This window comes from Myxine glutinosa, chromosome 14, assembly GCF_964187855.1.
Source record: "Myxine glutinosa chromosome 14, kmMyxGlut1.1, whole genome shotgun sequence".
Classification (NCBI taxonomy): domain Eukaryota; kingdom Metazoa; phylum Chordata; class Myxini; order Myxiniformes; family Myxinidae; genus Myxine; species Myxine glutinosa.
Window position 1 is genome coordinate 25,414,249 of NC_136274.1, and position 18,561 is coordinate 25,432,809.

An 18,561-nucleotide genomic window follows, 5' to 3' on the forward strand; every position below is an offset into this window, starting at 1 on the left:
CGCCACGCTGCTGGCCCACCCGGTACCCCATGCCCCCATCGCCCTCACCACGGACGCCTCCGACTACGCCGTGGGCGCGGTCCATGAGCAATGGGTGAACGGGGCCTGGCAGCCGCTCGCGTTCTTCAGCCGGCAACTCCTGCCCAACGAGCTGAAGTACAGCACGTTCGACCGCGAGCTCCTCGGGCTGTACCTGGCCATCCGCCATTTTCGCCACCTCATGGAGGGCCGCCCATTCACGGCCTCTGTCGACCACAAGCCATTGATTTTCGCAATGGCCAAGGTCACGGAGCCGTGGTCAGCCCGCCAGCAGCGCCACCTCTCCGCCGTGTCGGAATACACCACGGACATCCGGCACGTCGCCGGGAAAGACAACACCGTGGCCGACTGCCTTTCTCGGGCCGGCGCCAACGCCGTCCACCTCGGCGTGGATTTCACCCTGATGGCGACGGACCAGGCCACCGACGGCACGGTGCAGGTGCTCAGGGTGGCAGACACTGGCCTCCGCTTGGCTGACGTCCCCTTCGCGGGCACGGTCCTGCTCTGCGACGTCTCCCAAGGCCGACCGCGCCCTGTCGTGCCGGTCTCCTGGCGGTGTCGCATTTTCGCTTCCCTCCACGACCTCTCGCACCCAGGCCGGAAGGCGTCCCAGAAGCTGGTGTCGGCATGCTTCGTCTGGCACGGGTTGCGATGGGACATCCGCGACTGGGCCAACGCCTGCACAGCCTGCCAGCGGGCCAAGGTCCACCGTCACACCCTGGCTCCGTTGGCTCCTTTCACCGTGCCTGAGCGGTGTTTCGACCACGTCCACGTGGACCTGGTGGGTCCCCTGCCCCCATCGCGGGGGTTCACCCACCTGCTCACCATGGTGGACAGGACCACCAGTTGGCCGGAGGCCGTGCCCCTCACCTCCACCACCGCCGACGTGGCGCAGGCGTTCATCGCCACCTGGGTCGCGCGCTTCGGCGCACCGGCGGACATCTCGTCCGACCGCGGCCCACAGTTCACGTCCGAACTTTGGGGCGCGGTCGCCCGCTCGTTGGGAGTCACTCTGCACCGCACCACGGCCTACCACCCCCAAGCCAACGGGTTGTGCGAGCGGTTTCACCGCTCCATGAAGGCCGCACTCATGGCCGGCCTCCAGGACGACGGGTGGGCCGACCGGCTCCCGTGGGTCCTTTTGGGCCTCCTCACGGCCCCCAAGGAGGACCTCCAGGTGTCCACCGCCGAGCTGGTGTACGGCCAGACTCTCTGCGTTCCGGGCGAGTTCATGCCCGACGCCACCAGCCCCTGGTCCGCTGCGCACCAGCGCACGGACTTCCAGGAGGCCGCCCAACGTTTCGCCCTGGTGCCAACGTCCCGCCACGGCGACCCCCACTCCTACGTCCCCCCAGCACTCCGCAGGGCGGAGTACATCTTTGTGCGCCACAACGTGCACCGGGGAACGCTCCGGCCACCATACGACGGACCCTTCCGGGTCCTACGCCGGGACAACAAGTCCTTCATCGTCAGCATCGGCGGCCGGGCGGACCGGATCTCGCTGGACCGCCTCAAACCGGCCCACATGGACGTCGGCCAGCCGCCACGGCTGGCTCTACCACCGCGGCGCGGCCGCCCCCCGTCCACTACACCCCCCGTCCGACCACCCACCACCACACCGGACCCCCCCCCCCCCTGCAACTGGCCAGGGGTAGTTTCGGTCGGGTCATCCGGACCCCCCTCAGGTTGACCTCCCTGGACCAAGTCCATTCTGGGGGGGCGTGTGTAGCGACCCATGCGTCCCCCAAGCAAGACCAGCATCAGAAACTCCTTGCTCCAGCCGGTGACGTCACCGGCGGGGAACCACGGCGCCAGAGTGGCTGGTCACGTGACCACCAAAGCGTGCCGCGCGTGCGGGTATAATCAGCTACACCTGTTGATCATGTGACCACCGAAGCACGCCTCGCCTGAGAGGCGTGGCTTTCGGTTTCGGTTTCGGTTTCGGTTTCTGGTTGTGCTTTGTAAGGCAGTCCGATAAACGGGCTTTTCAGTGTTCCCGAGTTGGTTTTACGAATAAATATCTTCTCGGACGAGTTTGTGCCTTGCCATCCTTTTGTCTGTATCATGCTGGAGCCCGGACTCCTTCAATATATGCAAAGATTTGCGGTTGGGAGTAAATCCAAATGACTCCATGGTAAGATCTCCAACCTTTAATTGAACAAACAATGACTCAACGTTTCGATTAACAACATGTGACAAAGCCACAAGCCTCCGTTAATCTTCCTCAAGAGTGATAAAATCATCTCAACATCCCCTTATGTGCAAAGTGGGCGGGGTACATGCAAAGTGGGGTGGGCAAAGCGGACAGCCAATTAAACCGTATCACACCGCTCTCGTGAACAGAGACGTTACTGACCAAATTCAAAAATCAACCGCATATTAACGGTTCAAAATAATCCTGTAAGCAATGCTGGATTATAACAAGTGTTTAGAAAATCAGGAACAATCATTAAATTTAATTAAAAGTTAAACTTGTAAACAATTAAATTGTAAATAAAATTGAAACTGTAAATATATTAAAGTAAAAATTTTTTTTTTTTTTTTTGCAAAAAACATTTTTTTTTCAAAGTTTTTTTTCCTGTATGTCAAAGCCTCCGAGCCCCGAGAGGAGTCACGGCAGAAAAAAGGTCTTATTCTGTCCCTAGGATCCCAAGCCGGCACCCGAACCGCAAAGCCAACGAACCCAGGATCCTAGGATCCCAAGCCGGCACCCTAACCATTAAGCCAAGGAACCCAGGATCCTAGGATCCCAAGCCAGCACCCCAACAGCTAAGCCAAGGAACCCAGGATCCTCGGATCCAAAGCCTGCACCCTAACCGCTAAGCCAAGGAACCGATGATCCTCAGATCCAAAGCCTGCACCCTAACCGCTAAGCCAAGGAACCCAGGATCCTCGGATCCAAAGCCTGCACCCTAACCGCTAAGCCAAGGAACCCAGGATCCTCGGATCAAAAGCCTGCACCCCAACAGCTAAGCCAAGGAACCCAGGATCCTCGGATCCAAAGCCTGCACCCTAACCGCTAAGCCAAGGAACCCAGGATCCTCGGATCCCAAGCCAGCACCCCAACAGCTAAGCCAAGGAACCCAGGATCCGAGGATCCCAAGTCGGCACCATAACCACTAAGCCAACGAACCCAGGATCCCAAGCCGGCACCCTAACCGCTAAGCCAACGAACCCAGGATCCTAGGATCCCAAGCCGGCACCCTAACCGCTAAGCCAAGGAACCCAGGATCCTCGGATCCAAAGCCTGCACCCCAACCGCTAAGCCAAATAACCCAGGATCCTCGGATGCAAAGCCTGCACCCTCACCGCTAAGTCAACGAACCCAGGACCCTCGGATCCCAAGCCGGCACCCTCAACACTAAGCCAACGAACCCAGGATCCTCGGATGCAAAGCCTGCACCCTCACCGCTAATCCAACAAACCCAGGATCCTCGGATGCAAAGCCTGCACCCTCACCGCTAAGCCAACGAACCCAGGACCCTCGTATCCCAAGCCGGCACCCTTAACACTAAGCCAACGAACCCAGGATCCTCGGATGCAAAGCCTGCACCCTCACCGCTAAGCCAACGAACCCAGGATCCTCGTATCCCAAGCCGGCACCCTAACCACTAAGCCAACGAACCCAGGATCCTCGGATGCAAAGCCTGCACCCTCACCGCTAAGCCAACGAACCCAGGATCCTTGGATGCAAAGCCTGCACCCTCACCGCTAAGCCAAGGAACCCAGGACCCTCGTATCACAAGCCGGCACCCTAACCACTAAGCCAACGAACCCAGGATCCTAGGATCCCAAGGCGGCACCCTAACCGCTAAGCCAACGAACCCAGGTTCCTGGGATCCCAAGCCGGCACCCTAACCGCTAAACCAACGAACCCAGGATCCTAGGATCCCAAGCCGGCACCCTAACCGCTAAGCCAATGAACCCAGGATCCTCGGACCCCAAGCTGGCACCCTAACCGCTAAGCCAACGAACCCAGGATCCTCGGATCCCAAGCCGGCACCCTAACCACAAAGCCAACAAACCCAGGACCCTAGGATCCCCAGCTGGCAACCTAAACGCTAAGCCAACGAACCCAGGATCCTAGGATCCCAAGCCGGCACCCTAACCGCTAAGCCAATGAACCCAGGATCCTAGGATCCAAAGCCAGCACCCTAACCGCTAAGCCAACAAACCCAGGATCCTAGGATCCCCAGCCGGCACCCTAACCGCTAAGCCAACGAACCCAGGATCCTAGGATCCCAAGCCGGCACCCTAACCGCTAAGCCAAGGAACCCAGGATCCTCAGATCCCCAGCGGGCACCCTAACCGCTAAGCCAACAAACCCAGGATCCTAGGATCCCCAGCCGGCACCCTAAACGCTAAGCCAACAAACCCAGGATCCTCGGATCCCAAGCCGGCACCCGAACCGCAAAGCCAACGAACCCAGGACCCTCGGATCCAAAGCCTGCACTCTAACTGCTAAGCCAACACCAGGCTCAAATGAAGCCCAAATGAAGGGTATAAAAGATAGAAAGTACATTTGAAAGTTTTGCCACGCTTTTGTGAACAGCCCTTCTCGCCTTTAAATGTTTTGGCCACGCCAACCAAATCTGTGTGCCCTTCGGCTCAATTGACTTGTTTCTCCTGTGCAATTCAGCAAAAAGTGTGATGTAAACCTGTTCTGATTGGTCAATCATTCGCAAAGATCTTAAAGTCATTCCATTTTTGGCGAATCACAAGCAAGCATACTCAACACTTCTAAAACACAAATGGAACATCTCCTTCGGACTTTAAAATGTTTGGACGATCCGTCCAACCACGAACCATTCTGTCAATAAGAAACAAATGAAATCTTTCACGAATGAGTAATGAGCAAGTCTAGACGGTGCAGATGATGCCCCAATGGCACGTGAGTGCAAGCATGAGATCATTCATTTTGAACAAGAGTTCAATCATTCACTAAGCAGTTGGTTCACCATTTATTAAATCCTGAATTGAAAACAGGACTTGGTGGAGCACATACCTCCACCTGGCTGAACAGTTTACGTTTTGTATCCACCGATAGGTCAGTAGGGAGATAATGGGGCTTCCAGGACACCCATGTATTTAGATGAGACTTTTCCCCAAACTGCCCATTTTCCCCCTTATTACCACGACACCCTTTCTCCTTTTACATGTAAGTGAATGGGGGAGTCCTTACTTAACCTCCAAGGACCACGCGACATTCAAAATTCCTCATTGATCCTATGAATATTTGCTCATTTTCTAATTTTTTAAACAACTCCATTCTCTTATGGAACTCATCCCCATCTAGGATATTGATAAACTTTACATTAAGCACCTTTCTCTGTGCGTTTATAAAATGATATGTTTCACGGAGGGACCTGGTCTGTCCTCCTCCCGATCCACATACCATTTTAAAATTATAATATTTATTATCCGGTTGATAACCATCAAAGTTCTCACTCCACTCTAATATATTTTTCTTCCCGCCCTCCATTACCCCACTTAACAAATGAATACGTTTATCAGTCTTGAGGACCTTCTGACCAGTGATCCTCTCAACCTCTCGGATCTGGTATTTCTCACACTCATGTTTTCCATTTATATACCAAGGTTGATTACACCTCCAATCTTTATCCACTTATATATAACCAAAAGGTACACACATGACACCACCATCTAAAATATATCGTTTATCATCATATGCCCCTAGTGCTAGTTTATTTATCTCTTCTGAATATAATTCATGCTTATAACTCCTAATCCCTTTTACCTTTCTATACTGTTCCTCCCCACTCATCAAACATTGATAATAATGACCAAAATTTATACTTTCTTTAATTACATTTTTCTTAATCCCTTTGAGCTTCTGATCACACTTCTCCACATTTCCAACTCTATATTTATACGCATAAGCCTTTGCTCTCAATGCTATGAACTCACTCAGAATATTTCCACCAAGCTCATCCTTGAACTTTCCAATCACCTTTTTATTTTGATTCGAGAACAATTCACTCTTTTGATCATAGTTGCTTGTATCATAAATTACAGAATGAGCTTTCATATCATCATAGACGTCATCTGTCTTGATACTCAGAATGAAGCTGTCCGTATCCATATACATCAACATGACGTTATCATCATACTTTGTTTTCAAATTCTCATAATAATATTCATACATCAGTAGTTTTGATAGATCGAGAACAGTAGTACCAATATAAATCGGTTTATCCATCTCAATTTCTTCTTTCATCATATGAACAGCACAAAAGTTTTCTGTAAAGATTTCAACACGCTCAAAGCTCGGTCTGTTGATTAGTTTGGAAGTTTGTTCCCAGGAAGTTGTCAACTTGATATTTTGTCTCTTTCTAACATTTTCCATAGTCTTCCCAAACACCGCGTTATTCATCAACTTATAAAAATCTTCCTCAAAGTCAGTCTTTCCAAGCGTTCTCTTTCGAGTGTTAAAATCAATATATTTCATTAACCAATAACTCTGTTTGAATTTCAGGACCCGATGAACTTTCTCAACAATTAGACCATGTTTCACAAATTGTAAAAGATTTCTCTGATGTAGTACATAGTTCTTCTTATCAAAGAATGTTGTTAAAAGTTTTTCTGTTCTTGATTCCTTATCAAATGATTTCTGATATTCACTCAACCACTCTGGGTTTGTTAATTCTTTCTCACACCCGAAAGGAAGATCTTTATGTTTGTCAAAGAGTTCTTTTGGATACTTTAGATCAACCTCCAGGAAATACCCTTCTTTCCTTTCATCCAACTCTTTTTGTGTTGAACTCAGAATCTTTTCTAGAACACCCTCATGATCACTCTCCCATTTAAATCCTCCATAAGGTTGTGCTTGGGACATTGCCCACCCATAGAGGTTGTTGGCGTCATAATACATGAGATAGGAACTATCTTTCTTTGGATCATAATCTGGAAGATATTTGTTATTTGCTTTTGAATATCTTGATGAGCAGACTTGTGAAATTCCCCCTCTCTTTGCTCTCTCTATCATCAGGAGCATATCAACATCGGTTATCAAATCCAAATCTTGTTTAGTCATTTTTAACATAGCACTCCAAGCAAGACCCGGTGCTGTGAAATAATGAGCAGGGTCCAAGCCATATCCAGAAAGACACACGGATCTAAATGCTTCGAATACATCTGCTAGAAGAAGGACATCAGTCTTGAGATAGAGATCATGATAATCACCCATATTATTGATATTGTATTTTTTCCAAACATTTTGAGCATGTACATAATCATCATCTGAAACATTGCTATTGTTTAGAATATTATAAAAATCTTCTTTTGGAGGAAGTTTCTTTTCATCAAATCTTTTAAATGAATCCATATAGTCGTACGGGTAAATTCCCTTTTGTGTTAGGAGTTCCGTATCCTCATAATTACTCTCCAAACATGGAAATTTTTTCAAATTTTTAACTAGGTTAGCAAGAGGACTAGCCATGAATTTATATGTATCCAAGAATCGAATTCTTGTAGTTGGTCTTGTTGGAATGATTTTTGTAAAGGAGATGTATTTTTGATCTGTACTTGGAATAGCACTGATACTCCCAGGAGTCTTTGACAACTCTTTAATAAACAAGTGTGTATCATTATGAGCGTTGTTATGAAGAAAGACAGGAATGAACGAGGGGAGTTTATAATTAATATTACAACTTTGATGAGCCGGACCTCTATATTTACCAGTGAGATGGCAATGATCTCTAACCTTTAGGCTTTCACCAATTTTCTCCTCACAAATATGACAGACATTGTTTTTTCTAAATTTCCTTTTCTCTTCACTCGTCAAGTACATTGGTTTATTGGTTTCTCTCATTATCGTGGTTAATCGAACACAGTCTTTTTCTAGTCGTTTCACAAACTCCTCTGGGGCATTTGAGCCTCGATACTCCTCTACCTTGTTATATTCACCACCAACGGATGATTTGATATAATAACAAAATCCGCAAGGAGTATGTTTTTGATACTTATTTGTGTATGATTCTTTTGGATCTGGAGCCGCTGTTGCTATTTTCTCCAAGATACTCTCAAAATCGGCATATATCACAAAAGGATGTTTAATTGTTTTATTTTGATCTTTGAATGAAATTTTAGAACCAGGCTTTGGAAGTGTAATGACTGTTGCTTTCTCATTTGAACAATATTGTTTATGAGTATCCAATCTCTCCTGTGAATGAAATGTATTCAAACACCGATGACATGGATAAACTTTACATTTTCTAGAATAGACTTGTGATTTAATTAATCTTGAAAAGTTCTTGATATAAGCATAATGTTCAATTTCACCAGATCAGAAATACAAGAGATCAACATGTTTTTCTTTCTCATCATCTGAGATTTGTAAAATCTGCACTTTATTCTTTTCAGTCAACCCATAGACATTTATAGAAATATTATTTAACTTTTCAAACTTTGGAATATTATTAAGAGTCATCAGAAATTTCAAATTTTTCATATTCAATTCATTTTCATATTTCATATAATTGCTTACTCTTTCAGCATGTTCTTTTGCTGGATGTAGATATACTAATACAGACCACAAGAAACACTTGTTATCAGCATTCTGAATATTTACTATAGCATTTTTATCTTTGATGATTTTAGGAAGTTGAATATATGATCTTGCTTGTAGTGGATCAGATTTAAAAATGTGAACATCAACAAACAGAACCTTTTCAACAGTGAGACCGCTTCCGACAATAAGATCATCAATATCAAATTCACTATATTTAAGCTCATTAAAGACCTGTTCTTTATTTCTATCATAATCATTCTTATTAAGTACCATATAAGTTGTTGTATGTAGGTAAAAGTTAAATGGTGGATCTTCCTTTTTACGAAGAACCAATTTAGCCCCCAAATAATATTTACAACTTCCCATTTCAGATATAGTCTCATCAATCTGATCATCTATTCCTTCCTTTGTAAGATCAACAGCAGCTCCCAGAGAACGGGGGACTGGATCTTTGAAACGGAACAATCTAATTTTAATATTTCCTTTGAAAGCACCATCTAAATTTTCAATCTCATAATATGGAACTTGGTGTTTCTTTGTCTTCTCATGACGCTTCCAATCCTTCTTGAGGATGTAGTGTTGACAGCGCTCACAATAGACCTTTGGAAGAACCTTTGGTTTGAGATTCTTCAAATGTTTTTGAGTATCTAAGTGTTGATCATACCCACTTCTCAGAACCCATGTCTTACAAATCTTACAATACTTATTATCTTTACTCTTTAAATGTTTTTGTGTTTTATAATGTTTATTGATATGTTTGTAGTTCTGCTCACAACTCTCACAGTAAGTAGAATTCATCATATTTATATAGTAAAAAAACTTCACTATGGACTAGTTATCTTTTACTTAAAATAAAACATGAAAAAATTGAAAACAAGAGTCAGGAAACTCAATTAAATTTTGGGCAACTTATTCATATGATTCTTGGTTAGGATGTGATATCTATAACTAGTCTTCTTCATATCCTTATCACAAAGATCACAATGTTCCATCTCTTCTTCTTTATAACCGTTAAGAACATTATCTAAATGGTGCTTTGTTTGTTTATGTTTCCTTTTATCAAGTACTCTAATTAGCTTATTACAAGGTTCACATCTTATCATATTTTTACTCTTATCAGATGTATTGATAGCATGTTTAATGGTCCTGATATGAGTATCATATCGATTGTACTGTTTATCACAGGCGGAACAATAACCAGAATTCATGCTATTTATACAGTGAAAAAACTTCATATTTCTCCATCACTAAACTCTATATAGTAATCGGAATCATCAATAAAACTACTCTCATAACTATCATCTGAACAGATACTAAAGCTTTCTTCTGATCTGAGGCTCTCAGTATCAAATTCAGAATCACTGAAAAAGTCTTCTTCGGAATAACTACTCATTTAAGTAGTAAGAAACACAATTTCCATTTATATCAATACACTTTCTTTCAATTACAAAATCAACTACAACATGACTCAAATTGAATGTAATTTTCAAATAATCATGAATAATAAGTGTTCTGAGAGACAAAGTCCCAGAAATATTTACATCTTTATTTATTTCAATACCTTTGGGTTTATTAAGGTATATACAAATGTCTCCACGAGAATTGTCGATGGTCTTATCATACATCTTTAAAGCCTCAGGATTAATTTTAGATTCTAGTCTTGTCAGAATAGCCAGTAGAAGTGGAGATACTTTTGTAAGACTTACCTTGAGTGATGACTTTACAGGATAGGCTCTTCCTTTAAATGAAATAGAGGGACTCATGTTATTTTCCATAACTGGTTTTACCCAAAAATTTTCATATTTATCTTTGTTTAATTTAACATCTTTGACATATTTTTTTATATCTTCCACCGAGGTAGAGATTGATTGAAATTTGTCTTTTGTGCTTTGAAACATTGTATTTATTGGCTAATAAACTTGCGTTTAGTTTAAGTAAAAATTTACCATATAAATATGATAAGTTCTGAAGGATATTTAGAATTTCCAGACTCTCCATATGATAAATTAGAGAATTGTCCGGCTTGTGATAGAATAGGGCTTAATAATGAGGGTTCATATAAACAATGTATTTTCTGTGATTTAATTTTAATTAATGATAATAAAAAAAAAAAAAAATATAACTCTTTTAAATTAGAACCAAAAATGAATTACTTTACAAGATTAATAAGAGAGATGAATGTTAAGTATTGTGATGATAATACACCATTTCTTTCAAGGGAAGAGACTATTTGTATTGAGGAAATGTATAAGGGTTTAATGATATTTATTATTCAAAATAATTTTAATGGAAATGTTAATACAAGATACTATATAAATAAAATAATGAATTATTTTGAAATTAAACCCAAACTCAGGATAAAATATAGAGTTTCTAAAATAGCTCAAAAAAAGTTAGATGACTTGTTTTCCAAATATATAAATGAATGATTTTTTACCCGTTTGGGAAAATAAGATAAAATTTAATAACCATAAAAACATTCCAAATTCATTGAGATGTCTAATAGTTGGTTCAAGCGGATGTGGAAAAACCTGTTTGCTTTTAAAGATGCTCCTTACCCCCAACTTTTTAGATTATGATAATTTAATAATTTTTACGAAGTCAAGTTTTCAACCCGAGTATCAACTACTATCACAAGGTTTTAATGCGGGCCTTAAAAAGGAAGACATTATCGGTTTATTTAAACTTCAAAACAAACTAAATGATTACAACATTGAGGATATAATACAACTATTTTGTGATACACAGAAATCAAAATCAAAACCCATAACTTGAATTCTCAGTGATAATACGGATGATATACCTTCACCTCAAGATTTAGATAAATCAAAAAAGAACCTCGTTATCTTTGATGATTGTGTTAATGAGAGAAACCAAACAGTAATGGATAGCTACTATACAAGAGGGAGACATTCTTCTTGTAATTGTATTTATCTTAGTCAGTCATATTTTCAACTCCCTCGACGCTCAATAAGAAACAATGCCAATATTTTTATTTTATTTAAGTTAAATTCAATAGATGTAAATAATTTTTGGAGAGATAATTGCTCTACGTTATGTAGTAAAAAAGAATTTGAAAATTATATGAAACACACGATTGGAAAATATAAATATATTGTTGTGAAACACGATGAGATATTAAAGGATGTATTTTTATTTTAAACATAATTACATATATAAATGACAATTATTATTAATCTTGTGGGTAAATCTGCTTTAGGAAAGAACTTTCATAAATCTAAACTCTTGAATAGTAAAAATGAAAAGATTGTAAGTTTTTTTTAAAAAACACCCTATGATTCGTTTTGTGAGTACTACAACCAGAGCAAAGCGACCAGGAAAAGTAGAAGGGAAAGATTATTACTACATTTCAATGGAGGAACATATGCGATTGAGGAACGAAGGTCAAATATTTGAGGAGGTCTCTCTTGGTTCTACAAAATATTCACATTGTAAGAGTGAGTTAAATAAAGTAAAATCTAATGGTCTTGGGATTTTAGAAACTAATCCTGAAGGAATGAGACAAATTATTAAACAATTGTGTGGTGATGGAGTTAAGATTTTATCATTCGGTTTTGATATCGATGAGGAGACTCAACGCAAACGTATGAAAAGCAGAGATACAAGTATTAGTGAAGAAGAAATAACAACTCGTATTAATACCAATAAAGAATTTGATGAAATATTTAAAGAAAAGGATTTATTTCAACACATTTACTATAATGATGAAGAAAAGGAAAATTTTCCCATTGACCTTTACAATTCATTAAATGATATTTTTCAATACTAAATGAATGCCGAAGAAAGAGCAAGAAAGTTTAAGGAACATCAACAATTAGTTTCAAAAGTTGTTAAACAACAGGAAGGGATAAAGAAGAAAACGGAGACAAAAACTGACTGGCGAAGAAGTCTTTGAAAGAAAACAAGAGAAATTCTTTAAACCACTTTTGAAAACTCAACACTCACCTACAGTCCCCACGGTAGAATTTACTCAAAAAAAACTTCAAATGATCAAAGATTTTAGTCAAATGACAGAGCAAGAACTTGGTAAATTAGAATATGATGACGAGGGATTATTTCGGAAACTTGAGGAGGTAAATCAACCCCCTAATTATGTTGTGGAATCTCTTCAAAACAATGAGTATTCGGCGGGTTCAAAAACCAGAGCAGGTCTCATTCCAACAGAAGAACCAGCACAGTTCCATCTTGTGAAAGAAAAGTTATTGATATTTAATGATAAATTGGTGTTCTTAAGTTCTGCTCAACCAAATGTTGAATTAACTCCAAGATTAATGTTTCTTCTAACAAACTCCGGATTCAGCGGTTCAAAATATTTTGCGGAACCACTTGATATGGAAAGAGAGGAGGATAGGGTATATATTGATTTACTAAACGCACTTGATTATAGAGTTTCTGTTGCTGGTAAAAGTAAGAAGAATGAGAAGGAGAAACATATTATTGATGCTTTAAGTAAGCTTGGTTCGGGTGTTAGCTTTCTTCCAAATGACCCATCACAATTAGTTAATAGGCTATTATTGTTGTTAGGTAGTAAGAAGGCTGGAAACAACAATTGTTTTAATGAAACATCCGCCATTTTAGACCAGTTGATGAATATGAAAATAATTAATAAATGTCAATACAAAGATATTTTATTAGATATTAAATAAGATGAGAAGCACAATTCTTCGTTTTAATTTTACAACGAGTGATTACACAGCATCATTCCCTTACCCACGACAACTTGACCCCCTTACCTCATATGAGGCATCTTTGTTGTCGATGGAAACTTATAATACTGTTGCGGATATGAGGATTGTGTTTTTTTTATTGTGTTGTATTGTATAGTAAATTGTTGTGAAATATTGCTTTATTCTGGACCCTCCTTACTCCAGTTATGTATAAAGGTCAAAGGGCGTCCCATAATTATGTCATAAACAATCACGTCAGCCAATCATAGATTTCCCCCTGGTTGATAGTTATATCTTTATTATGTGTATTAGGGTAAGGCCTTGTCTTCCATTAAGATGACACTCCATTGCACCAAGTGAAATAGTGTAGATTCCTTTCATTCCCCATTCCCACTCCCAAAAACTTTCATTGCCAAGCCTCGATTGCCAATTACATCCCCTCCAAGCCTCCATTGCCAACTGCATGGGGCACAGGTTTGTTACAGCGGTGGGTTGCTGATTTCACCCCAATAGCCGCCATTAAGCATGTGCTCAGCTCGGGGTCAGAGGGCCTGTGCCCACCAATCAGGGCCGAGGCGAGCTGACCGATGGGTGTGTCCTAAAGGCCGGTGGCTTGATCGCCGGAGGCGCTATAAAAGCGCGTGCGCAAGGTACTGCCGAAGGATATCCAGGGAAGCACAAAGCCTGCTATTCGTTGCCTTGCTCGCCAAAGCTGGACCAAAAAAAGGAGTTAACAGCAAGAAGCCTGGAGGAGTTGGACAGGGAGACGTGCGTGTTGTTGAGTTGAGTGGTTGGACCAGACGAGAGAGACGAGTCCTGAAAGGAGCACGCGACGTCCACACAGCCGCAGCAGCAGCGGCAGCCACAGCAGCAACAACAGCAGCTTGGGGCCTGGACGGCAGTTTTGAGCAGGGCCACGAAGGAACGGCGGCTGCTAAACGCGCCGATCATGCTGCAGGACCCGTTGGACCTTCCTCTCCCTCCAGCCATCCACCTCCTGCCTTTCCATCCTTTTGTGTACGTGAGTTTGTTCTGTGAGTCTTGTCCCTGGGTATTTAATTAAGCTTGTATAAGTTAATAATTGCACTGTGTCTCTGAGTTCTTCTGTAAATTATTTTCTTATCTTTCCTTCTTCCTTGGTTACTTTGAGCATGGAAATAATAAGAATAAATTTAGTAGTATTTCCAACCTTTTCGTCTTCTTCTTCTTCTTCACATCCGTGTCGCTTTTGTCTTTTCCCCATTGAATATCTGTGGCGCGATCCGGCCAACGTTCAGGAATCGGGTTAGTCGGGGCAACTGTACGGCCGCGGTGCCATCCGCTCGGCAAACCAACATCTTATCCGCGGTCCGTAACAATTGGTGTCGGGAGCGGGGTCGGACCCGAAGCGCGCTTAACGCGCTCAAAATTACGAGCTGCTGAAATTTGATTTGTTTTAAAGAAAAACCCGAATTTTGAAATCGCACCATGGCTAGTCAAGGCGATCGGATGCCGGTGGGGGAACTGGAGGAGGGGTTAGGAGTAACCCAGGATCAGAGGGACGAAATAGAGGAGAGCAATGAGGTGGTTGAGGAGGTTTCAGGCGTGCAAAATGGCGCCTTGGCGCACGCAGTTACAGCGGCACCAAATTTAGCGGCGCCCGTGACCGTAGCAGCACCGGTGGATTTGAACGTTTTTATGGAACAAATAAAGGCCTTTATGGTTAAGTCGGGTGAAGAAATGGAAGACAGAAGGAGGGCTGATAGTAAGAAAATGGAAAGCAGAATGATGGGGGCAATGAGGGACGAAACGAGGGCTCAGAGTGAGCAAATGGGGGCAATGAGGGACGAAACGAGGACTCAGAGTGAGCAAATGGGGGCAATGAGGGATGAAACGAGGGCTCAGAGTGAGCAATTGGGGGCAATGAGGGACGAAGCGAGGGGTACCAGTGCCCAAATTGGGAAGATAGACAGCAAATTTGAGGGGTTAGACAACGGGATAAAAGAGGTAAAGAATGGGTTAACGGGGCTAGAAAATAGGATGGAAGACAAATTGCGGGCAATAGGGGAGCAGTCCGCCTGGGAAATCAAACAGATGGGGAACCAGATAGAGGAGGTGAAAATCGGGTTAGAAAGTAAATTGGATGCTCAGAGGGATGAATTGGGACAGATGAGGGTGGCATCTACTAAGGAGATGGAGGAGATGAAGGAGGAGATACGACGAGGTGTAAGCGAGGAGGTCTCGGGGGTACGCGAGGAGGTAAAGCGAGGTGAAAAGCGCATGGAGAAAGGGGGTGAGGAATAATACGGCTAGGTTACAGGGGGGAATAGAGGGTCTGACGAGGGGAGTAGAACAGCTGACAGTGGGACAAAAGGAACTCGTGGACCAAGTGGAAAAGAACACTGCAATAATCGGGGGGTTAAAAGCGACACAAAAATACATTAAAAATGAATTAATAGCGACACAGAAGGAATGTCAGATGGTACGTGAGGGACTGACAACGAGGTTGGACGAGGTGACAGAAGTAATGGAGACGAAGGACCGAGAGGTGAGGACGCACATAGAACCGGTTAAAGTGGCGTTAGAGGAAGAGATAGAGGGGGCGCACCGGGAGATGAAGGAGGTAAAGGAAAAATTAGAGGAGGTGGAAGAAGGGGTGAGTGAAATTAAGAAGAGACGAAGGGAAACTAAGAGGGAGATAAAGGAGGAGGTGATGGAGTATGTGCAAGGTCTGTGTTCAAATCATGATGGTGTGCTTACTAACCAAATAAAGCGTTTGCAGGTGGCAGAGGAGGTGCGACGACGAGGTACCGAGGTGAGTGGCGATATACGCGGAAATGTATATGATGTGAGGGGAGCTTCAGTCGGCTTGGGGGGTGGTGTAGACCCGGGTGTTCATGAGGGACCAATGGTGAGATGTATGCCTGGTCCGGAGTGTATGGAAAGAAGAGGTGTGCAAGGAGGTCTGGCTGTGGGGAGTGAGGGGGGTGTTGGTGAGCAAGGATGTGCGGGTATGGAGTGGGTAGCGGGTTGCGGAAGGGCGACCCAGGCATCGACACCAGGAGGGGTAGTGTTTTGAGGGACGGGGGATGCGCGGAAGCCCCCCGGGAATAGCGTACTGTGGGAGCCCGAACGGTTTGGTCCCGCGTTGATCCCGCAAGGAGTGACGCGCGGGGTCCGACCTTCGGGTGCCCACAAGGTACCACTCGCGCCGTATGACGGCAAGAGTGATCTGAGGGCGTACCTGGCGCAGTTTGAGTACGTGTGTAAAGGCAACGGTTGGAATCCAGACGAAGGTGGAGTACACCTGGTAGGGGCGCTGCGCAGTGCGGCGGCGGAGGTGCTGACAGCTTTACCACCGGGTGCTCTCACCCTGTCAGCTCTCTGTGCGGCTTTAATTAATCATTTCGGTATCGAGCAGCAAAGTGAGCTTGTTAAAGCTCAACTTGCGCAGCGTAAACGCAAGCCCCAGGAGACCATCGGGGAACTTGCTCACAATATTCGCCGCGCGGTAGGGATTGCACACGCGGACATGGCAGCGAGTTCCCAGGAAAGCCTGGCGCTGGATCACTTTATCGAGGCCCTCCCGGATCTGGAGCTCCGACAACAGCTCGCCATGTGGTGCCCGCAGACCATGAGTCAGGCGGCCGACGCTGCGGCCCGTTGGGAAGCAGCGAGGCCCCTGGCCCGGGGAGGCGAGTGCCACGCAGTGGCGGTGCGTCAGGTAGGGCCCGTGATGGGGGTCGCCCCCCCCCAGGGGGCCGGCCCCCGACGGGGGCCCTGACCTGGAGAGCATGGTTCGGAGGCTGGTGGATCGGCGTCTAGCGGGACCTGGACCATGGCAGGCGGCTCCAGTGGTGGCACCCGGTAGTCCCCGACAGAGTACCCCAATTCGGACATACAGGGGGGGAAATTTGGAATACCGGAGGCAAGCACCTTACCAGGTGAGGTGCTATAATTGTGCTCGGATGGGTCACCGTGCGTGGGAGTGTCGAGCTCCGCGCCGGGACGTTCCCCGTCAGCCGATGCCCTCAACTCCGCCCAGTATCGATCGGCCTAGCTGACCTCAGACACCCCCCCGCCAGGGCCCGGGAAACTAGAACGTGCCGGGCATGCAGGGCGGTGTTCGTCAGTAGGGGATGGAGAGAAGCCCTCGTTGACGCGACAGGTCATTCATTGTGGCCAAATTGGAACAGGTAGCTTAACAATTCGGTGCAAAATTGCCGGCGTGGGGGTAGACGCCGTTGTGGACACGGGAGCCAGCGCCACGATCATCAGCCCCGTGATCCTTAATTCGAGTGCAGACGGCTGGGGAAAAATCCAGCGTCTGGAAAATCATAGTTTGCAGTTGGCTACTGGGGCAACGGCCCCGATCATAGGGCGTGGTTTTGTGACCCTCAAGTTGGGATCGGTAAAGCAAGAGATAGAGGTTTGGGTGGCGGAGGTGTGCGACCCATGCTTAATAGGGTTGGATTTGTTGACTGCCAGCGGTTGTAAAATCGACTTGAGCCGGGGGATCCTGCGATGGGGAGTGGAAGAGCTACCATTGGAGGGGGTGAGCACGGCCGAGATGGTGGAGCTGGAGGCTCCTGAGGCCGTGACCATCCTTCTGGGGGCCGAGGCCATAGTGCCGGACCGATGGTCAGCTCGCCCGACATGGCAGGAGTCCTGCGGCCTGGTCGAACTGGTGGCAGCGCGATCCATACCTGGTTTAATCGTGGGCCGCACCCTTGTAAAAACGGACGGGCCGGTGGTGGCCGTCCGAGTGATTAATATTAGCACAGAACCACGCACTATAGTGAGGGGCACGAAGGTAGCTGGCTGCACCCCAGTTAGAGAAGTCGCGTCAGTGAGGGGCGAGAACGTCCAGCCGAGCCGGCCCCAGGGGGAGCCTTCAATAAGTTCTAGGAATTGGCCCGATCCCATTTGTGAGATGGTAAATCGTAGTAGCGTAGACTTGGGATGTACCCAGAGGGAGGCCTTACACAAACTGGTTGGGTCCCATTTGGACCTCTTCTCCTTGTCCACCGAGGATATTGGACGTACGGGCCTGTTGAAACATCAGATCCACACCGGTGAGGCCCGGCCTATTCGTCAGGCCGCCCGACGGCTCCCTTGGAGCAAGAGGGCGGAAGCTGATGAGCAGGTTGAAAAAATGCTCGACGCAGGCGTGATCGAGCCCTCGGGAAGTCCTTGGATGTCACCTGTTGTGCTGGTCAAAAAAAAGGATGGGACCACGTGGTTCTGCTTGGACTATCGCCAGCTAAACAACGTGACACTCAAGGACTCATATCCCCTGCCAAGGATTGATGACACCCTCGATGC